Source organism: Vombatus ursinus, unplaced genomic scaffold (assembly GCF_900497805.2).
Source record: "Vombatus ursinus unplaced genomic scaffold, bare-nosed wombat genome assembly UNPS02015030.1, whole genome shotgun sequence".
Lineage (NCBI taxonomy): Eukaryota > Metazoa > Chordata > Mammalia > Diprotodontia > Vombatidae > Vombatus > Vombatus ursinus.
The window spans coordinates 3,657,146-3,681,046 of record NW_020954808.1 but is presented as its reverse complement, the minus strand read 5'-3'; the positions used below and the strand labels follow the sequence as shown (position 1 = coordinate 3,681,046).

The 23,901-nt window shown below is 45.4% G+C and overlaps 1 protein-coding gene across 1 annotated transcript in view; it reads right to left on the bottom strand.

Moving 5' to 3' along the window:
• LOC114030927 (rho GTPase-activating protein 35) overlaps positions 1-20,926 on the bottom strand; it is a 151,558-nt gene extending 130,632 nt beyond the window's left edge. The window contains exon 1 of the mRNA XM_027845874.1: positions 20,890-20,926. The gene's annotated coding sequence lies outside the window, so the exon portion shown is untranslated. The remainder of the gene's footprint in view (positions 1-20,889) is intronic.
• Between the last annotated feature and the right edge of the window lie 2,975 nt (positions 20,927-23,901).

The window sequence follows — 23,901 nt, the reverse complement described above, 5'->3', positions numbered from 1 at the left end:
GATTTCAATGGTTCAGAGAATTCCCAGTGAGGAAACACCCTCTACCAATGCAGACTGGTTCGCTGTTCTGCAACGGAAAGTCCCAAAGGGCTGCCCAGGCCTCTAAGAGGCTGTGTGATTGTCCAGGTCCCTGGGACTGACCCCAAGTCTATCAGACTCCGAGACTGGCTCTCTATCCACTCAACATATTTCCTGATTGAACCTGAGAAATCCCAACCAGTACTTTCAGATGCAGGAAAAGACTGACAAGAGGATGCAATGGACACAGCCCTGATTTAGAGCCAAAGCCCCTGGCTGGAGTCAATGACCTCAATGACCTCAGACATGTCATTTTTACCTTGCTAGGCCTCAGTTTCCTCATTTGTGAAAGGAAGACTTCTGAGTAGACAAAACTGTAAGGCCCCTTCCAACTGCAGATTCTGTGACCCTACACACATCTTCCCCAAAACCAATGCCCTTCAAAAATCCCAAATGATACCTTAATTCATTCCTGCACACTTTATTTGAAGACCAAAGAAAGGTTAAGGCAGGGGTGGGGATGAATGAACTCATATGCCCTTTGAGCCTAATACTTCAGCTTAAATCAAAAAATCTTCTTACACATCTGCAGCAATTCTTCCCCAAGAAAACGTCAATTAGAAAGAGGTAGTTATGTAACCTCACCATTAAAAACAAAACAGTTCTTCTCCATCAACCAGCCACCAATGCATTTGCACAAAACCTAAGGGTTTCTATTTTTAAATTATTCTTAAGTCCCTAAAGACACAACAGTAAAATACTTACTATGAAAAAAAAGCAGTCCAAAACAAAGTCAACAGGACAAAACCATCTGAAAATGGGCTCAGCTCCCCAGTGCCACATACAGGCACTGGTCTTTCCTCTGGTAGAGGGAAAGACGGAGGCACAAGGAGTTTTCCTAATCCAGCCCCAGGAGAGTATTACCCAACAAAATCAATTCCATTTTAAAGTCCAAAAGAAAGAAGAGGTAAACGGCCCCGAAGATCAAATAAAAATTGGAGCTTTACTTATAGACAGAAGGTAGTTCAAGAACATCATTTCACTGCCCAAGTCTTTTGGTTTCTATTCTAATAAATATCGGATCTAGAGACTGTATTCTCTAGACACAGTAGGTCCAATTCTGTTTAACTGATCAGATCTCATAATTTGTCCCCAAGCTACTAAAATCTGTAGGAAATCACTTCAGAGGCAGAGAGTACCCTAATTTCATCCTTTCCTCTCCGCTTTCAGGGTGCAGGGCTCAATTTCCCTCATACAGAACAACTAGATTCTGAGTCTATGTGCAAAGTGACACAATTTCAGTAGAGCTTCTTGGGTCTCCAAAAAGTAGACAGCCCTCCAGGGCAGCGAGTTCCTCTCAAGTATGACGAGGGAGATTAAATGGCTCCCTATAACATCTAGGACCAAATATAAAATCCTCTGTGTGGCACTGAAAGTCTTTCATGACCTGACCCTTTGCTATCTTTCTCATCTTACCTTTAACCTTTTTTCCTCTCCGTGGATTCTGTGATCCACTGTCCCTGCCTTACTTGCTTCTCCTCACACACACAGTCCCCTAAGGCCAGACATTTGCACTGGCTATCCTCCATGTCTGCAATGTTCTCCCCTCCTTACCTCTGCCTTCAGGACTCAACTCACATCCTGCCTTCTGCTCAAATCCTTCCTTGGTTTCCCCTCCACCTTAGCCCTACTGATGACCTATTTACACTGTGTATATCTTGGAGATACATTGTTATTTTCATGTTGCATCCCCCCCCATTAGAATGTAAGCTCCCTGAGGGCAAGGACCATATTTCTGCCTTTGTCTTTCCAGCACTTAGCACAGTGTTTCACACATAGTAGGCACTTAATAAATGCTTGCTGAGTGACTAATAGCATCCTGAAGGAGAGTTGATCTGTCAGTACTTTCACAGATCCTTATACTACCCTGCTATGTGACCTTAACCAAGTCATTTCCCAGGCCTCAGTTCCGCCATCTGCAAGGTAAGAGGAATGGATGAGATAATCTCTGAAGGCCCTGTTATCCCTCATAATCTATGTTTCATGTTCTAAGGCATTTTCCAGTTCTAATATTCTAGGTTCTAAGAAGCCCTTCTCTGTTTTAACATTTTTTGTAAAATGCTATTCTTGGCTAAAGGCCCCCCCTTCTAAAGACATTGTCACCATTGTGACTTGGGAAGAGGAATGGAGGCATGGGCCTAGAGCATCTGAGACTGACCAAGCCCTGAATAGTGGCCAAAGCACTTTCCCCTTTTTTTCTCATCCAGTCCTCACAGATTGATTGTTGTTTGTCCCTCCTTCTGGAAGAGGACCATGACACCAGGAAGGTGACATCATGCCTTGCAAATGAACTGGGTTTAAGTGAGGGCATGCAGTGCAGAGTCACCAGCCTCACTCTCCCCTCCAGAGCCATCTGGGTCCAGTGGTAAGACATAGATCAGGATGACTGGAGATAGCAGGAAATGCAGTGGGGGACCTTGGCCTTTTTAAGTGAAGGTCTTTAACAGGTCTCAGTTTGACTGAAGCAACATCCATTTAGGGATTAAGGCTAGGGAAGACATGAGGCAAGGAATGGCCTCTTTACCTAGTGAAAAAAAAAAATCAGTCTGGGAGGGGAAGACCTTCAGGGTTTCTGGCCAAAACAACTGCTATTTACACTCAAACTGAACCAAGAGAGCCCAAACAATGACCAAGTCAGGCTTGGGCTGGGACCTATTGTTGACCAATCAATGAGAGCCAGAGTGATTTGGGTTAAGGCCTGGTCCTTTAAAAAAGAAAGCTAGCCCACAAACCCCAAGATATCTTGTGATTCCCGAATCCATTGCTTCTTCCTACTATATCACATTTAGGAAATTATTCCTAAAATGAACTTCAGAAATCGAGTTTAACACTGGGTTCTGAGGGACCTTTGCCATGACCCTAACAGCTTCAATCCGCTTACAATGAGGTGTACAAAGAATTCATCAAGATTGGCTCATTTAGGAGAGCTGACAGTTTCTCTGGTAAATATGTGAAATGTTTCTAATCCACGAAATCCTGATAGGGGAAATTCGGCAAAAATGGGAGGAAGGACACTAGGTTTATCCAAGGCCCTGTCATCACAGAGCCCAGTTCTTCTGACTTCGAGGCCTGTGATCCTTACATTAGTTAGTCCACTACAATTAACATGGCCTCTCATTCCCAGATTACACTCTCCTTTATGGCATGGTGGAGAAATGAGTGCTGAATTTGTACTCAGAGAATCTCTTTACTACCATAACACATGCTTCCAACTCAAATTGAGGCAGTTAAATCTCAAACACAAAGCTCAGAAATAGAAGGGCTACCTCAGCCAGCCACTTAAGTGATAGAAAGAGAGTCACTTCCCCTGTCTGAGCTTCTGCTGCTTCATCTGTAAAATGGGGACGAGACTCTATACTTAACAACTTTGTTCCCCTCAAAGAGCCATCTAAGTGTGACTGGTCATCCTTTCCCAAAATCGTCCTCTGTCACCACACCATTCCTGTCCACCGAGGCCTGCCAGCTAGAAGGGCTTTGAGCACTGTCTCTGCTGATGGACAAAGACTGAAGACAGCTAAATTCAGTAAGTCAGGGTTGCAGTCTGGTTTGGTGAATGATCGTGGATATATTTAAAGTAACAAGTATTATCATTATATTTGTGTAATGTTTTATTTCATAATCTTCAAAGAACTTTTCTAAAGATGACCCATAGCACACAGCGTGTACTGGCACAGGGTGGCAGGAGAACAGTTCCATTTTACAGATCAAGCAAATCTAACACAGACTCTCAGAACTAAACAGAATATAAAGGGAGTTTCTCTATCAATGCAGAAACAAATTCTCTCTAACATATCCCTGGTGGGTGAATAACCCCCTTAATTTTACAGATGGGGAAACTAAGGTAGGAGATGAGTGACTCATTCCAGGTCACACAGTTTATTAATGACTGAGCTGAGACTTGCATCAAAGTCTCCCAAACACCAGTCCAACACTTCTGACTACAGGCCCCGTCATCAAAGCAGTTCAATCGTGACCTAAGACATACCCCAAAGTCCCTAGGCTTCCATTAGCAACTTCTACTGCCCAATCCATTTGTATTTTGTGGCCAGATGATCTTGTCATCCACACACAGCAAGCTGTTACTTCTCCAGCAAACACCCATGAGCAAAGTACTGTGCTAATAACTGAGGAGAGCAAGAGCATTACAAAAGGAACTTTGCCCTAGGAAGGAAGGTTACAGCCTTGGTCTACACTATCAGGATATTTCTGAGCTGAGCTCAGGTGAAGACACTAGCTCAAGGTTCTCCAGGGTACCACTGAGGCAGGGCCAGGAGTGGACCCCAGGACTTCTGACAGCGAAGGCAGCACACTTTCTAAAACTCAAACTTCTTCCTGTTATTCTTGCTACATGCCCAGACCTTCAAGTCTTCCTCTGATGCCTCAACATGGTGCCGGGGTGCTCTACCACTGTTTCTCAAAGGCATGGGCAGTGGAGCCCAAGCAGCGATAGGCCTATCACGCTGGAAAGGCTTGAGTATGGACCCAAAGCCAGCCACAGCAACTCAGGAAGATCATCTATTTAGGTGTGGAAGGACAGCAGTCTACACTGGCACAGGGAATGCCTTTGCACCACCTCTAAATTCCAGGTAAATAAATAATGTTAGATTTGTCTCTATTTACAAATATTCTCTCAACACTTTCAATGGGTCAATTTCTGACCTAGGGTAACACCAAATGCTCTAGTGACTTCCAATTACCTGACAGAATGGGACTTTAACAGATCACAGGCACCTCCATTTAAAGATGGAAGGGACCTTAGAGGACATTAAGCAGAAGCCAGGAGGCTAGGGGACTCATCCCAAGGTCATCCAGTCAGTAAGTGGCTGTGCCTGGTAGTATGTCAACTCAAGTCCTCTGACTCACTATCAGAGAAGCAGAGAGGCGGTGTGGCATAGGGCAAGAAGCAGGGAGCCTGGAAGTCAAGAGACCAAGGTTTGAGCCCTGGCTCCGACAGCCATCCTTGAACACATCACTCAAATGAAATGTTTCCTCACGGGTAAAAGAACAAAGATCCCAATACTCCCTACCTTAGGAGCCTGTCATTAAAAAAGTACACTGCTATGTAAATGTCTAATTACTAAGAGTGGTGGAAAAAGAGCTGGCCAGCTGAGAGGACTCCACTCCTTTCAGGTTGCCCCATTTTGTCATCCTGGTTGGAAAAATAAAATTAGGAGCTGGAGCATGACTCAGCCTCATCAGAAAGGGAAAGGACACTTGCTGTCTAATGAAGATAACAATCTGAAAGGGTTGTTCATATTGCTCCAAAGTGATCATTTCTTTGTCGCTATGCTCAGTAAATAGACCAGTCCAAGGGTCTTGTACAGGTTGTTCACTCTCTGCTCATTTGATAAATATTTGTTCTCTTCCAAAAGATTTGGGAAAAATCTGTAATCCTCCCAAAGGGGGAGGAAATATATACAATCTTTTAGTCTAACAAGTTATAAGCTACATGAGGGCTGCAACGATAGCTTGTCTTTCTTTTTATCTTACCCCAATACCTTGCTCATATTAAGCGTTTAATGAATGTTTGCTGTTTAAGAAGTCATTTTTGGAGAGTTTTTCTCTAATACAGTAAGTTCTATAATAAAAGTAATATGATGCAGGAACAAGATCAGAGAATTGCTCCTAAAAGCTTACTGGCTTCCAGTCCCATTGGTAATATTTGCTGGCTGTTACTGCTCTGAGCCACCACTTCCCCTTCTGTAAAACATGGAGAGTGAGTTTAACTAGCTTCCTCTCAGGACTGTGATCGAAGCACTTTGCAAATAGTAAGAGTAGTGTGTAAATGTTTGCTATTATCATAACCTGATCCATCTCTAGCATTTCATTTTTTATTTTTTAAGGTGCTTTCTAACACTGAAAATTTGTCTTCTATCTAAAGTTCCTGACAGTGCTGACACTCTCTTTTCCAAGGCCCCTTTCCAACCTTTAATGTTTTATGACTTTATCTTTCCACATGTACATACTCTTTAGCTACCAGCATATTTCTAAAAATTCATATAATTTTAAGCTAGACTATTCCATCTTGGAATCAGCCACAAGTAACAAATCCATTATATACTCACTCAGTCTTTGGCTGACAATTCATCACCTAGATATTTTTGTAGGGTATATCTCAAATTCGATAAATAGTAAAATTTCAGTGAGTCATCCTGGGCTACTCTGGGCCTTGCTTTTACCCAGGAAATGGAGTCCTCACAGACCAAATCTGGTTCCATTTCAATGATAAATGCATTTCTCCCAAAGCAAAACAAAGGCTCAACAGTAAATGGATTTTCTTGACAATACCCTGATTCCTAAGCTAGCTAAGAATTCACCAAGTCATAAAAAAGAACTATGGGCTCCTGGATACTAGATTTTTGGTCTATAACATACTTGCCCTTCAAGGGAATGAAATCTCTCAGAGAAGTACAAAAAGGTCTTGTGATAACAGGTATTTTAATCCAAAGTAATAATAAAGATCTGATAATGCCTTTTGAGATTGTAGTTGGACCCCTTGGCAGGGATGCTATTATTGCGATGTAATTCTTAATGACCTGAATTCACTGATTAATTTCTTTAGTCTTCTGGCTAGTAGATGATTTCTTTTCCATTAGTCAGTTTAAGAATAACACTGAAGTCATCTGAGAAATCTAAAAAGGTTCCAGAATGTAGTAGTAGTTGCGTATGCAGTGTGATATACCAAAAAGAGCGCTGAACAGGGACTCAAGAGTCCTGATACTGACTAGTTGTGTAAAGCTGGATCAGTTACCTCCCTTTTTGGACATTAGTCTTTTCATAACCAAATGACAGGTAAGGCCCACCCCAGTCACCCCTAAGATTCTTGAAGGTAAGCAGTTTGTGGGCAAGGATTGTCTTTTCTCTTTTGGAGGGAACCCACCAAAAGAATACCTTTTCTCCTGTTTTAACTTATTTATTCTTGCTTACTGATTCACTTTCCTGTCTATAATATTTTCCCTTCCCCTCGGTGGACCACTGAGATACTACCTGTCTTTCAAGGCTCAGCTAAGATCACCTCCCTCAGTAAAGCCTGCTATCCCTACCTACTTGCTCTGCTTGTCAAAAACAATCCTTTTTCACACCCTGAATGACATTCTGTTCATTCTTCTCTTATACACTTGGGTTCTACTTCATATTACAGTTATTTGTATACATGTCATACGCTCCTAATAGACTGTGAACTCCTATAGGACATGATCTATCTCTTCTTCATCTCGGTAATCCCCCCAATCCCTAAAATTCCATGCTCCATGTAGTATCATCCATACACTTGAACACACCCATCAAGTTTAGTGTTCTCCCGGCTGACCTGAGTTCCCTAACTGCTTAAACTGATCTTCTTGTGACATGGTCTCCAACCTCCTCCCTAATGGCTGACAAGGAACTGACTGTACCAAATTCATCTGTTTGGACAGAATTCCATCACAGTAAAACAATTGAAATGTCTCAGTATTATAAAGGAATTTGACCTACAAAAGTCTACCTGCCTTCTCTATTCTTATTAAATGTTGTATTTAATACTTAGAATTTAAACTTTATTCAAATTCAAACAAATATAAACCTAATGTTAAGTTCTTTAAACCTAAACCTCAGTAATCATTTCCCTAACCCATGACAACTTTTAATTCTTGCTTATTGGCATCAGAGTAAAACCCAGTACTGACCACAGGATTCAAGGAAAACTGACAATTTTCTGTACTGATGTCATTTCACCAAGAACATCAGTAATTTCAATAATCCACCAGCAAAATCTGTCAAAGAGAAATTACTGAAAGAAGTCAGTAATAGGCTAGCAATACACATTGTTAAGACAGGCCCAAATTCAGAGATCTCAATATAAAGGCCAAAAGATGCCTCTCTAGAAAACAGTCGGGTGAAGGGGATGGAAATGAAAGTGACTAGTAGCTCACCTGGAAATCTTTAACATGGCTAATAAACAAAGGATTCAGGGGGAAAACAAGAAAATATATTGTACCTAAAGAACTTTTAGAAAAAGAAATCTCCCAATAAGCAAGGCCAATAAGTAAAATTATCACCTCAATGTACAATGCCTACCTACTCTATCAGGTAACGAGCAAGACTTCTGGACTCCAAAGTCAGAAGACCTGTATCTGAGTTCACTGACTTTGGTGACCAGAGGCAAACCTCTCTGAACCTCAGTTTATTCATCTGTAAAATAAGACTACTGTTCAGGAAAGGCTTTTGTGACCCTTAAAGCCCTACAGAAATGAATCTGTAGGCCTGCCATCTGAGAAGCATCCGAGTTAAAAGTCTGGAGGGGCTGCGGCCTGATGACACATTGTAGACCCCTGAAAGAATATTGCTGCAGCCAGCATTCGCTGTGTTAGGAAGTGGCAGATACTCTGACCTGGAGGTTCTCTGACATCTTCCAATCCTTGAGATTCCTTGCCTGGGGTAGTAAAAAGAGAAGAAACTCAAAGGTTTTAGTTCCATTTTGGTCACTTACTGTCTGTGAAACTGAATTTCTCCCAACAACTTATTTCAGGATCCTTAAAGAATATTTATAGATAGGAAGCTATTCTTGATGCCTAATGTAAGTTATTCACCCTGCAATTTGAATTTTTATCTTATTCTCTAGTAACCAAATGAGAAGGAGAGTGACCAATTATCATTATTCTAATAACTTAAAAGCTCAGAAGTGCTAATAATGAGGACAAGATAAAAACTTTTATCCAGGAAAAGTAACAAGTTATGATTCTGATGGTTAGTCCAAGAAGGCCTGCTCAAAAGAAGGAAGGTTTTAAGGTTTTAAGAATGAGAGCGATCCAACAGCTACTCAAATGAAATGCTTCTATGGTAATAAGTTCCCAGTCACAGGTGACATGGAAGTAAAGGGGACATAACCGTTTGCTAAAGATCATGAGATTTAGTATTAGAAAAGGCCTTAAAGAGAAAAATCAGTCTCAAAGCAGTTAAGTATTCACCCAAGGCCATACAGAGACCAAAACGCAAAGGCAGAAGCAGGGCTGAAGTCAGGAGTCACCTCAGGTAAGCCAATGATTAGATAACCTCCATGATTCTCCTTCTCAAGTGAAATGTGATTTTATGATTGGCAGAGCACATTTGAGGGATCAAGCCAGAATTCATCACAAATGTCCTAATCATTCAACTGATTTACTATTCTATCCCTATGGGAAACCACATACAAGGACCTCAAAGGCTGGAAGACTAAACTACACTGGCTACATTCCTTTGGGGAAGGAGCAGATGATCTAAATCTCCACAGGTTTACAGCAACCAGATCTCCTATCCACAAGAGAGAATAAGGCTCTTACTCATTATAAGACTATGAAAAGGCAAAATGTCACACTTTCATTTCTTCCTGACTTGTTCCTTTCTTCTCAGACAAGGTCTCCCCATCTTGTCCAAGATGGACGTGCAGTGGCCGCTCCCTGCCCAATACCGGTACTCATCAGCAAGGAAGCTTTGGGATGCTTCTTCTGTTTCCAACTGGGAGTGTTTGGTCCCTCCTTGGGCAGCCTGGTGCCCAACCTCCCCCACACTCTTAAGATACTGTTGCTGGACTTGGTGCCCACTGCAGCTCACAACTTTTTGAGCTTGAGTGATCCCCAGCCACAGGGATTACCAGGATGGGCCACCATGCCCAGCTCTCAGGACTTCTGCCTATGTCCAATGAAGGAAAAGGATTCCTGTCTCTTACTGAGGTAGAGGAGAACCTTAAAGTCTTCTTCATTTTTCAACAAGACAAAAACCAACTTGCTGACAAAGAGCAAGCTGAGGGTTAACAAAAAGTGACCACTTTTTCTAATGTGATAATTACAAGTATTAGATACTGAGAAAAATGAATCAGATATAACCATCTCAGTAGTGCTTTGCTCCATCTTGCCATGGGCTTGAGACCCAACACTGCCACTGACATAGCCTAGGCAAGTTTCTTTCCAGGTCCCTCCTGTGTAAAATGGATCACAACAGCTAAGAAACCGCCCTGCCTCCCCCCCACCCCAATCTCACAGGTTGTTAGTAAAGTACCATATCAAAGTGGGTTATCTTCCTCTGTTTCACAGGGCTGTTGATGAGGACTCAATGAGCAAAGTATTCAAAGACCTCTATCACCTTGAGCTACTCTAACTGCAATGGGACTCCTGTCCTCGTAAAGGTGTTGTGATCAAGCCGATTACACTGTCAGTAACTGCTGCCAGCCTAATGCTCTGTACCCACTTCCTACAAAGTCTAAAACAACAAGGCTGTATGACCAAATGCATCCACAAAAGCAGATCCAAATGAAATACAATTAAAAAGCACAATTATAAAAAGTAAAGACATCATTAACACAAGGAGATCCAATGCTAGGGGCAACTGTTAATTATCCTGAACATGAAACTTTAAAAGACAAATAAGTAGAACCAAATTATCCTACTCCACACGAGCTGTAATCACATTGGCAACGTTAGAAATGTTGGTTTCCAGCAGGACATCAGTATAAACAAACGATCCTGTTTGTCAGCAGGGGACTGGGAGTCAAGAAATATGGAGCCCAGACACTGGGTTTGCGCCTCCTGGCCATGCAACCTTGGGGAAAGTTTCTTCCCAGCCCTGAACCTGCTTCCCCAGTTGTAAAATTGGAGGGCTGGACAAAATATTCTCCAAGCTCACTTGTGAAATGCCATGTTTTACCTCCATAACTGCTTATGCATTGTGGACATTCAAACATTTGATGACTAAGTGGATGTAAAAGAAGAGAGGAAATGATCCTGATAAAGCTGTCCTGCCACACGCTAAGACGGGCTACACGAGACCTAAAATGACTTGATGATCCTTAAACAGAGATGTGAGTCAGGGAAACAACATACTAAAGCAAACACGGTGGCAGAGTGTTCAGTAAACCCCAAGGTCTCAGTTATTGGGGGAAGGATTATCTGACAAAAACTACTGGGAAAATGGACAGCAGTCTGGCAGAAATTAAATTCAGACTAACACCTCACACCATACAACAAAATAAGATCCAAAAGGACAAATTACAGTAGCAAGGGAGAAATTACCTTAGGAATCTATGGATGGGGAAAGAATTCATGACTAAGAAAGTGCTAGAGGATCATACAAGACAAAACAAACAATTTTGATTAAAGAAAGTTTAAGAAGTTTTTGCACAAATAAATTTAATGTAGTAAAAATGAGAAGGGAAATCTGTAATGAGGAAAAACTTTTTGCAACAAGTTTCTCAAAGAAAGGACTTATATCCAAGATATGTAAAGGACTGATTCAAATGAGAATAGGAATCATTCCCTAATAGATAAATGGTCAACGGACACAAACAGGCAGTTTCCAAAGGAAGAAATCCAAGCTATAAACAAGCATCTTCTGTAATGCTTTCAATCAATAATAATTGGAGAAATGCAGATTCAAGTAACTGAGGTTAACCTCATCCTTATCAGACTGGAAGATGTGAAAAAGAAGAAAATGACAAATGTTGGAAGAATAGGTACACTAGAAACATACTGTGGGTGGAGCTGTGCCGTGGTTCAGCCACTCTGGAAACTAATCTAGAATGACTCCCAGAAAGGTGCCAATCTATACATAGCCAGATATACCACTACTAGGCCTATACCTAAAAGGAATTAAAGAAAGAGGAAAAGCACCTATTTATACAAAAAAACTGGAGCAGTTCTTCTCATGTTAGCCCCAAATTGGAAACTTAAGGGAGTGTCCTATTGAGGAATGGCTAAACAAATTATCATATATGTAATGGAATATTATTGTGCCATAAGAAATGAAGAAAAGGACAGCTTCAGAGCAAACTGGCAAGGCCTCTATGAACTGAGAGAGAGTAAAGTGAGCGGAATTAGAAGCACAATTTTTTATGGAGAAAAACAACTCTGAAGGACTTTCAAACCCTGATCAAAGGAATGAGAAGTCACAAGTCCAGAAGAATGAAGCTGAAACATTTGAAATGCAGAACGAGATTTTTGGACAGGGTTAAGGGAATTTGTTTTTGGCAGAATATGCAGGTATGTACTGAGGCTTTATTTTGGATTTTTTTTTTTATTTTCTCAAAGAGGAAGGGAGATGGGAAGAAGAGATTAATTTTTGAAATGTTTGCTAATTTAAAAAATGAAAACACAAGATCTGTGTTTTATATACAGAAATAAATCCCCTTGTTACTTTAACAAATGTTATTATTTCTAGGCCTTTGTATCCAGTAGTTGCTTACGGGTCAGATGCAGTTTCATAGATCCACTATTACAACATTCTGGAACCTTTTTGGATTTCTCATATGACTTTAGTTTTATTCTTTAAATGACTAATGGGAAAGAAATTTCCTACCAGCCAGATGACCAAAGAAATTAATCAATGAATTCAAGTCATTAAGAATTGCATCACAATAGTAGCATCTCTGCCAAGAAGTCTAACTATACTCTCAAAAAGCTTTATCAGGTCTTTATTACTTTGGATTAAAATACCTGTTATCACAAGGCCTTTTAGAACTACTCAGACAGAAATCATTCCCTTGAAGGGCAAATCTGTTATAGACCAAAAACCTAGTATTCAGGAGGCTAATAAAATCTCATATTAATTCATTACCTACTTTAATGTGTACACAATCAATTTGTTGCTAAACAAAGGAAGCTTCCTAATTATTGGTGGCAATTAATGGCAATCTTTCTGTTTGGTCTGAATCTTAATAGTCTAATGTCTATCAGGACTAGGCACTGGGCTACCCAGCCTGCAGGAGGTTTCCAGCACTAGAGAAGAACAATCACAGTTTTGGTCTTTCTTTCACTGAGATCAGAAACCTGAGAATTTTTTGTTCGGTACGTAATACAGCTATATTTTACAGATTTTTCCCCCTATCAAGACAACTGAATTTGGTGATTTATTTATTAAGAGTCCCTGTGCTCGATCCTGGTAGCACAGCAGAGGAGACACGGCACTGGATCTGGACTGATGAAGAGAAGCAGTAGATGCCTGAAGAAGCTAACAATCTAACTTTGGGGGATTAAAACATTAAGAAAAGAAGAGGCAGCCTAAGTATCAAATGAGTAGCAGAGAGGGGTTATATGGAGCTCAGAAAATGGTAAAGAGTTTGAAGGCTCAAAGAAGGACTTTATTTCACATGGCTCCCACGGATTCAATTACCATCTCTATGCAGATGATTCCCACATCTACTTCTCCAACCCTAACCTCTCTCCTGACCTCCTACTGCACATCTTGAATAGGATGTCCCACATCCTTAAATATACATGACCCAGTCTCTCCTCCAACATTCACCACTCAGGTACAGACCCCTCATCTCCTCATGCCAGGACTCCTGTAATAGCCTGCTGGTGGGTCTCCCTGTCTCAATTCTCTCCTCACTCCAGTCCATCCTTCATCCAACTGTCAAAGTAATCTTCCAAAACCACAAGTCTGACCATGTTGCTCCCTACTACTCAATAAACTCCAGCAGTTCCCTATTACTTCCAAGGTGAAATATTAAATCCTGCTTGACTTTTACAGCTTTTCAGAAATAGCCTCCTTCTTGCAATTTACTGCCCTCCAAATATGCTACAATCCAGAGACACCAGCCTCTTTGCTATCCGGATACAAGACACTCTATCTCCTGTTTCTTTTCATCAGCTAGCCCCATGCCTGACATTTTCTCCCCCCTGTCCTCTGCTTCCCAGTTTCTCTCAAGTCTCAGTTCAAATTCCACCATCTGCAAGATGTCTGTCCTGGCTCCCCTCAATGCTAGTCTGTCAACAAATATTTATTATGCACCTACTCTGTGCCAGACATTATGCTAAGCACCAGGGATACAAACAGAGGCAAAAGACAGTCCCTACCCACAAGAAGCTCACAGTCTAGCAGGGGAGACAACATGCATATAACTATGTACAAGACCATGAATGAGGAAAAAGCTACCTCCCAAGGTGATTCATTCTACTTTTAAAAGTTTAGCTGTTAGTTTTTCCCATTAATTAGCCAAACTCTTTCTCTCTGTGACTTCCTCCCAACTTACTCCTGGTTATTGTTTTCTGGGCCCAAACAGAACAATTCTAAACTCTCTTCCATATGACAGACAGCCAGGCCTCCATATCCTTGAACATCCACTCTGTTCAGTCTCTCAGCTGATCGATCCTCTTAGGGCACAGTCTCCGATCCCTTCTCTATCCTTACCACCTTCCTCTGGATATGTGTCACCCAAAACTCAAAGAGCACTCAACACGTGGTCTAAGCCAAGAGCAGTAGGACCATGGCCTCCCTTGTCCTGAAAACGTATCTTGCAAGGCAATCTAAGATCACATTAGCTTTTCTGGTTGCCATTTTACAGGATACTGACTGTAGTGAGCTTGCAGCCCACTAGACGCTCCTGATCTTTTTGAATCCAAACTGCTGCCTCGGCCTAAAGGCTAAAAGTATGATCGTGAAAAGGAAACATCACTCACAAGTATCTCCCATGGCCAGAAGGCAGCACAATTGCTAAAGGAACCAAGGAGGTACTAGCAACATCACAAATGTCTAAAGGTGCCTACAAATGCATAATCCTACTATCAAAATGAGTTTCATAAGATGGAAATATTAGTTACAATAAAGAGGGTAGGGGTAGCTAGGTGGTGCAATGGATAGAGCACCGACCCTGGAGTCAGGAGGACCTGAGTACAAATCCAGCCACATAACACATGATACTCACTAGCTGTGTGACCCTGGGCAAGTCATTTAACTCCAATTGCCTCACCAAAAAACAAAAACAAACAAACAAACAAAAAATTAAATAAAGAGGGTAAGAAAAAGCAAAGTCTGGTCATTTTCAGCTGAAGTAAATGCACATTATGCTCTGAGTTATTTGCAAGCATAATTCCCTTTCATGCAGGCAAGGCAAAGTTTATTACACCAAATATTAGAGACAAAACTTTTCAGAAAATCAACGTAACGGATTTGTTTGTTCTTAATACCAGCAATCCAAGTTCTATTCAAACCATTACCATTTGAGATTCTAGATCAACAAGGACTCGGCATGAAAAACTTAGTATTGTTCTTCAAACAAGGTGGCCAGAGGTGTATGCTGGTGTATGTCACCGGCCTCACCATAGAAAGTCTTTCCCAACCCCTACCACTTCCCAGATTATAAATGATCCTCCATATGGATAACTCTAAGAAAAGCACTGTTGGTTTGACTTTTTAAAACCATCCATAGGTAAAACAAAAAGAGGTCCGGGGTCCAAGGCCCTCACTCCTTGACTGAGGGATCCAAAGTCAAGCCCCCCCAGAGCAAAGGCGCCCTGGCTCTGGACCTGGCTTCTGCATATCTTCAAAGGCAACTCGTCTTGGTGGGTTTTAAGGTCCCTTCAGACGCAAGGGTCCTTTACCTTTTTTGTATCCTGGACTTCTCTTGCAGTCAGTCTAGCAAAACCTAGGGACCCCCTCCTACCTGTCATCAGAAAAATGAAGTTAAATGCAATTATAAAATAAAATACATCAAGATTACAATGGAAACCAATTATAGTATGATAGAGTTGTAGAAAATATCTTAAAAAGCCAGTTCACAAACCCAAAGTTTATGCCCCATGTCAGGAAAAGACCAAAGAAGGAAGGATAAGTGGGGAGAGCCTGTCATACACTCACTGGTACCCTGGATAACTACTTTATTTTTCTGAACCTCCATTTCTATGAAGAGTTTGGACTAAATCACCTTTAGGGCCACTTCCAGCTCTAAATTCATGGGCACATATGGGAGTTTGGGATTGTGGTTTTTATTTTAAATAGATGCATGCCTGAATCTCTGTTGAGGAAACGTGACAGCAAGAGATTGCAGGGGTAGTAGGGCAGCATCCCTGTCTGGCCCTTTCTCCCCATGTCCCCAGCTTCCGCCCTAATTCAGGTCCTTTGCACCACTGGTTCAGACTACTGCTACTCTTCAAGGGTCCTCTCTGCCTCCACATCTCTCCTTGTTAATCCGCCCATCACAGAGTTGCCAAAGAGATTTTCCCCAAGCATGGGTCAGTTCCCTTCTCAATCAATTCCAATGGCTTCCACCTTTAGAATCAAAGAGAAACTCCTGTTTGACATTTAAAGCCCCTCACAACCTGGTCCCAACTTACATTTGCAGACTCATTACACATTACTCCTCTTCAGGTACTCCACAATCCAGCCAAACTGGCCTTCTTTAACAATCAGCAGAATTCCCTGTTTCAATTCAATTCAATTCAATAAGTATTCATTAACTGCCTTCCACAGGCAGAACATAAACTCTGATGTTTGTCAGCTCTCTGACTTGCCAGCTTTATGGCACATGCCTTTCTTCCATGTACATTTTGGTCCAGTCAAACTGGCCTTCTGACTGTTCCTCACAGAGAATGACAATACGTTTTCCCAACTCTATGGCTCTACACTGGCTATCTCCATGACTGGAATGCCCTCCATGCTACAGAGGCCTTTCTTGACCCACAGAGGCCAATGTCCTTGCATCTCATCTGGATGTGCGTGCATGAGTGCGCAATTCTCACCGGACAGAATGCAACCAACTGATGGCAAGGACAGTCTCACTTTGTCTCTGCAGGCCTGGTATCGAGCACAGCACTATGGCACCGAGAAACCAGGCTGATCTGGAGGACAGCCTTTAAGGCCCCTTTTGGCTCTAAACCCCAATCTATCTTCCTGGGGTCCTATAAGCCCATCTCAGGAAGGACAAAGAAAGGTAGCCTGCCTCAGGACACCTGGGCACAAACCCTCACTCTGCCACCATCCATGATGACCAGACATGACTTGGGCAGGCTGCTTCACGTCTCCAGGCCTGTTTCTTCATGTATCAGGTGAACTGCAGATGCTAGGTAAACTCTAAATCTCCTTCCGGCTCTGAAGCCTGTGGATCTTTTTCAATATTCCAGGCAGGGACTGATGAAGGCCCTCAGGAGGTTGGCAGAAACAAGGGATGGATATAAGAAAGGTTATGACAAAATTGTTCCCATCCCTAAGTCACTGGCATGCATTTCTCAAGGACTTGCTTCCCCCACACACTAGTAAAATCTTAAGAGCCTTTTCCCCTATTCCACTGTGGCCCTGTGTTTTCAGGTTTTTGCCAATGTACAGGATCCCAAAGGTCTTGGTCTGAACTCTGCCAGAATGGGGAGAGCATAGGGGAAGGAAGTAAGTAAGAGAAGAATAGTTAAAGAGAAAAGCTTGGATCAGATCTGTTTCTGCCCAGTGCCACAGCCTCCATCTTCTGAGGCCTTCCAAAGAGGCTCCCAGATGAAGAAATGCCACCACTTTGAAAACAAAGAGCCCCAGCTGGCATGTTAGCTGATCCAGACAGCCAAGATTGACACCTCAGAATTCTGCATTGCAAAAGCCACTGGCATTATCTGGTCGGGTCTGCTACATATATCCAGGAAATCCGATGGTTTTTGGTATACCAACTATTAGGTCAAGAAAAACCCATCCTCTATGCCTCTGTCCATTTGACTCCTATTGTGTGAACCTGGGTGAGGAGCTCACGGGGACAACCTGGACATTTTTTCAAACGCTAAAGAAGCTCTCCAAAGTTCCTATGGACAGGGATGGGATAATGGACGGAAAACTGGCTTTGGAGAGTCACCAAGACCCAGTTTCAGGGCCTGACTCTGTCACTTACTAACTGTTTGATTTTAAGGAAGTCCCAGGATCATAAAGTTTATCTGTACAAGGAGCTAAGATTGTCCAGGCCAACATCGACAAGTGAAAAAAATAGGCTCCAACAGTTCTAGGGCTTGCCCAGGAGCACACACAGCTCTTATGTGTCAAGATCTACCCAGGTGTGCTTGCATCTTTGGGCCCTTCCTGCTGCCCCATGTTACTGCTTCATCTCTAAAAGGAGAGAACTGTGCAGGCACAGAACCTGTATCACAGGTCACCATGAAGCTCCAATGAGAACACATGCAGAAGATCACATGATAGCCACTAATCTGTTAAGAAAGCATCTCCAAAGTCTCAGAACTCTTGATCTTTTCCCCACATCCACATTAAGAAAAACTCAGAATGCTTTATGATATAACCTTCCTAATTAAAATAAATTCACAAAATTATCCAGTAATCACTTACCTACCCAAGTGCCATTAACAGAAACATTCCTCAGTTCTTTCAGCAAATATTGACAAACCCCTCACATACTCACTACTGGGCCCTCTGCATCAGCAAAACTCATCTCTAGGACTACATAATTTCTAGCACTGGACCCTTCAAGACCACTTATTCTGCCCCTCGTTTTCCAAAGGGGGAAACAGCCTTCCCAAGGCCACAGAACCAGGGTTAGAACCCAAGTCTTGAGGCTCTTCCCACACTCCCACACAGTACCTCACACAGATTTCTGAGATGCTGAGGAATCAATGGTTCAATTCTATGGTTCACCCTGAATATGGCTCTTCATCTGAAAAGTGTTCACATAGAACTATTTCTTTAAAAGTGCTAGAATAAACAAAGACCAATCGGTGGTTCACTTATAGGCCCTCACAGATGATCACTGCTCTAATAAGCAATTGCCCTAAGGGCACAAAAAAACCGATTTTGGTTTAATTTGCTCATAAAAATCACTTTAAAAAAAGATTCTCCTCTATCCAAGTGGTCAGTACCCAATTCCTTAACTAAGGAAGGAATAAGAATTATGAGGTAGAGTGTTATGGCAAGCTAGGGTTCTGCATTCTAATCCTGGCTAACACCAACTACTAGCTGGTTAACCAGCAGCAAGGTGCTTTCTCTGTGCAGGCTTCAGTTCCCCAAATGTAAAATGAGGGCACTGGACAATTTGATCTCCACGGGCTCTTCCATGTGGAACAGCAGCAAGGAACACTGGATTTGGGGATTTGGTGTCTGAGAATCTGGGTTCAAATCCTGGCTCTGTTAACTGTCTATGGAACCTTAGACAAATAAATCATCTCTTTGGTCTCAGTTTCCCCATCTGTAAAAATAGAGAGATTCAATTAAATGACTTCTGAAACAACACATTTTTATGTCACTTTAAGATTTGCAAAGTGCTTTACGTATGTGAATTCATTTGCTCTTCACAACAACCCTGGAAGGCAGATGCTATTATGGTCCCCATTTTACAGGTAAAGAAACACAAAGTCAAGAGAGTTGCCCAAGGTCACACAGCTAGTGAGTGTCTGAGGCCTTCCTGACACCCTATCCAGAATGCTCTAAGCACTGAACCATCTAGCTGCCCTAGAAAGGGAATATATTATCTCTAAAGATGAAGAAACTGAGGCTAAAAAGGCTCCAAATATTAATAACTAAAGTAGGCAGGTCTGAACCCATGTCTTCCAACTTCAAGGCTTCTTCCACAGACCCTGCAAACTCCTGAATCAGACGTGGTGTCCAAATAAAAATTAAAGTAGTATCCTCTGATAAAGCCCATCACCTAACTCCTAACAGAAGATGAAGAAAAGAAGGCCAGGACTAAGTGATACCAGTCAGCCACCCCGACCTTCCTGACAGGCCACCTCCTCAAAGGGAGGAGTGCAACTGAAGCTATCAGGGAGCATGAGCACACACCCCACTGGGTCGGCAATGAGGCACTGCTTCGCTCTGGGAGTACCTGAAACACTAGAGCTCAAGGACCTGACTGACACTTGGCACTCTCCCTTTCAACAAACAACTGGCAGAGCGCTTTCCCAATCTTTTGACATCACCATTTTGTGGACCAGGAAGACCAAGGCACAAAAGACACAGAAAAGGAATCTGTCCTCCCCAAACCCCGAAGTTCACACTGCTGACCTGAAGGTGACCTGGGAGTTTCCCAGGGAGCCAGGGCACTAAGCAGAAAAAAGGCCCATAGGGATGGGGGGGATGAAGAAGGGGGAGCCCACGTGCTTCAGCAGCAGACCCCCTGAAGAACAATATGACTGAACCCCAGCAACCTTCTAGTGAGGTCCCGGTTGGGGGGAAAAGGATAAAAATTAAGGAAAAGAAACCTAGAAATCCCTTTCAAGAAACTGAAAAATCCACTTTGTAAGTTTTGGGGAGAGAAGAAAAAATAAAGAAATAAGAGGGATAAAGGACACAGGACCCTCTTTCTCTGATAAGATGTAACACATAGGCAGGGACTAGGGGTAAAGCCCACAGACTCCCTAACTCGGGAAGATACTTCCCAGGTAAATCAACACACCCCTGCCCATCGATTCGCTGGCTGGGGGCGAAGCAAGGCTCAAATCTCAGGTCCTTGCCCTCAAGGTGTTTGCAATCCAGCCAGCAGCCTGCAGAACCCGGAGGAAGGAGACCAGGCCACAGCTCCTCCTGGATGGGGGAGGGGGAAGGGAAGAAGGGAACCATCCCCTGGGCTCCAAAGGGAAAGCCATCCCTGGGGGCTCCAGGAGGGATGCCACCCCCTACTCCCAAGAATGCCTCCATTGTTCCCAAGCTCTGAAATCTGTACACTTATGCCGCCGCCCCCCCCAATTCCAGAATCCATGGGAATGGGGGGGGCAGACAAGAGCCCCGACGCTCCCCCCCACCCCGGACTCCAGCAGACTGTGCGCCCCTAACGAGGAAGGGCCTACAGCTGAGTCCCCCACATCGGGCCCTCCCAGGATCCTCACTGCCCGAACTGGGGGGAAGGGGGGGAGATGCACCAGCAGGAAGAAAGGGAGCCTCGTCCTAGGCTCCTCCTGGGAAATGGTGGGAGACGCCGAGCTCCTCAAGGCCTGCCCTCCCTGCCCACTGGCCCCGAGCCCCCCTCCCCCCCACTCCTAAACGGGAAGGGTCCCCGCTCGCCCCCCCTCCCCCAGCAGTGCCGCCTGGCAGCGCCCCCCGCAGTGCCCGCCGGCAGTGCCCCTCCCCAGCCTACCCCGCCCCCGGCCAGGCCCGAGCATTCGCTCCCTCACTTACCGGGCTCAGCGCGGGCCGGGCCTGGGGGCTCGGGCAGGCGGAGGCGGCGGCGGCGGCCCCGGCGCCATGTTCTCTGCTGCCGCTGCCGCCGCTGCTGCTGCTGCTCCTCCTGCTGCTGCTGCCGCTGCTGCCGCCGCCGCCCGGGCCGGGAGGGGGAGGGGCCGCCGGCGGGCGGGGGAGAGGGGAGGGCCGGGCAGGGGAGGGGGAGGGGCCGCGCTCCCGCTCCCTCCTTCACACCCCGCAGTGCTCGGGCTCGGCCGCTGCCGCCGCCGCCGCCGCCGCCGCGGGGGGAGGGGCGAGGACAGGGGCGGCCAATGCAAACGGCGGGCCGGGCCGCGCTGTACCGCGCCGCAGCCCTGCCCTGCCCTCCCCGGGCGCCGCTGCGAGACCCGGCCCGAGCGCGCGCGACGAGGCCGTGGGAAGGTGGTGGAGGAGCGGGGAGGGGGAGCGTGAGCTCCAGCGCGAGCGAGCGCACGCGCGAGGTACCCCGGCCAACCGCCGCCGAGGCTGGCTCGAGGGGGGAGGGGCGGGAAGGGGCGCGAGACCCGGCGCGAGGCTTGGGGGGGGCGGGGGGGGGGGCGGGAGGGAGGCCCGAGCGCGCGCACGCGCCCCAGCGCGCGACACAGCACAGGGCGAGGAGGCGGGGCCTGCGAGCGCGCACGCCCGCAAGGCGCTAGCCGCAGTGGGGCGGGGGGCGCGTGCGCGATAGCCTCTACTCTAGAGCCGCAGGAGACATCCAGAGGCCGGGGGTAGGAGAGAGGGCACGCCCGGTGCGAGGCCCCTCACGCCAACGCGCGCGGGCGCACCGAACCTCCCCGCGCCGCGACAGGAGTAGAGGGAAGGGGAGGGCATATCGGCCTAGCGCGAGCCCACCGGCTCGCGCGAGGCGTGATCCGCCAATGAGAGCGCGGGGCGGGCCTGAGCCGCAGCCCCCCGTGGGGAGCGGGCGGAGGGGGCACGCGTCGGAGCCCGAAGAAAACGCGGAGGGGAGGGCCAGGGCAGGGCCGCAGCCCTTGAGGGAGTTGGAGAGCCTAGGGGCGTGGCCTCCGTCACCCAATCAAGGGCTTGGGTTCCGTCGGTCCCGCCCCCATGGGGGCGGGGGCGGGCAGCGCGTGCTCTCCAGTGGCAGACGCGGGCGGGCGGCACCAGCTGAGCAGCCCCGGGGACTGCGACGGGGCGGGTGGCTGGTCAGTGCTGGGCCCGGGGGCAGCCCCGCAGCTGCCCAGAGCTTCCAGTTCAGGAGCCAGAAATAGGAAGGAAACGGCCCTGCCGGGGTTAGGGTCCCGACCAGAGGCCCGTCCGCCCTCGAAGCGCTCTCGAACCCCGGGCCGAGCGGCTTGGCTGTTCATCGCAGTCTCTTGGAATATCTGCTTTCCAGGATCATCTGAGACTTCCTGATTAGGCCCCCTCCCCTTCCCCCTCCGCCTGCTTTCTCCAGCCTCTATTTAATTTGTAGGGTGTATGTACACCCTGTCTGTGTAGGGTGGCTTCTCTCCAGTGGGATGCAAGTTCCTCGAGGGATTGTTTCATTTTTGTCTATACAGAAAGTGAAAAGGGCACTGGATTTGGTTCCACTATTTACCAGCTGTGTGACCTGAGGGTAAGTCACCTTCCCTCTGGGCCTCCTGTCCGTCTGTCAAAGAAGGAAGTGGAACTAGACGACCTCTTAGTTCCAGCCTAGTCTGTGATCCAAGGTGCATGAGTTGAACTTTGAATGAAGGCAGCAATTCTAAGGTGGAAGTGAAGAAGGATGGTCCTGGCAAGGTAGGACCCGGATGAAGGCACACAGGCTGAAAATGAAATTGAGACAATTTAGCCCAACCCCCCTCCATTTTAAAGATGAAGTCTAAGAGGCCTGTGGGGTGTTCAGGGCGGGCTGGCTTGCCCACCCCTTTTCAGGGCCGCTCATCTCCCTGTGGTGTCCAGCTGGCACTCCATTCTCCCCTGTAGTTCCAAGAAGCTATGGCACACTCAGCATCCAAACCCTTGTAAAACTAACTCAGCAGATAGGAAAAACCAGGCTGACGGTAATTGGTAATCGATGGACCTCAAACCCGTGGTTGAGTTGGGGTGATGTCCAACCCAAGCATGAAGACTTCCCCCAGGAATGGGTAGATGAGAACAGTTTGTTCCAGCGGCTTTCAGCTGTTGGTTTCAGGTGCGTGGAGCACGTAGAGCTTGGTCAGAGATCAAAGACACCGAGGTCATCCACCACATCCCCCGCCAGTGCCAGGCATCCTGACGTTTGTCTTGGATGACTGTGGCTGAAGACTCTGCCACTCTGCCTTATGGCTCTCATTCACGATTGAGTCAAGACATCACCTGGTGTTGTTGGTCCTCTTCAAAATCGAAGAACGAGCCACGAGAGGTGGAAGGGGCCATGGACGTAGTCTAGGCCAGTTTCTTCAGATGAAACTGACACCTGTGGAGGTGGAAGGCCAAAGATCACACAACTGGTCTACCAGAACTAGGTCTTAGGTCCCGGCTTTCTAACTCCACGTCACTGGACTTGAATCTGGAAGGGGCCTTGGAGACCAGCTTCTTTTTAGATACCTACCATGTATTGCTTTAGTGTGTCTTTTTGGAGGGATAATGGTGCCTAATGAGATAATACTTGTAAAATGCTTCCCAGAGTGCCTAGCAAATGGTAGGTTCTTAATTAGTATTTGTCCCTTCCACACCCCATCACTCCCAGGATATAAACCTGGATTTAAATCCTGCCCACACATTGGCTGTGATCCTTAACCTCCCAGCACTCTGGGCCACTTTCAAGTTGCAAAGGCAGTGCTGACCTGTATTGGAAGAGAGATTATCTCTACCCTGATGTTCCCTATACCAATAAAATCACCAGGTCCAGTCCCTGACCTTACATTTGTTTTACCTCTTACAGTAAATACTAGCTGATTGATACCTGTAAGAGGTGATCTGGGAGTTCCCTGTTTTGGTTAAAATTCATAAGCATTTATCGAATCAAATATAAACTCCTCTGTCTGGCATCCTGAATTCTTTACA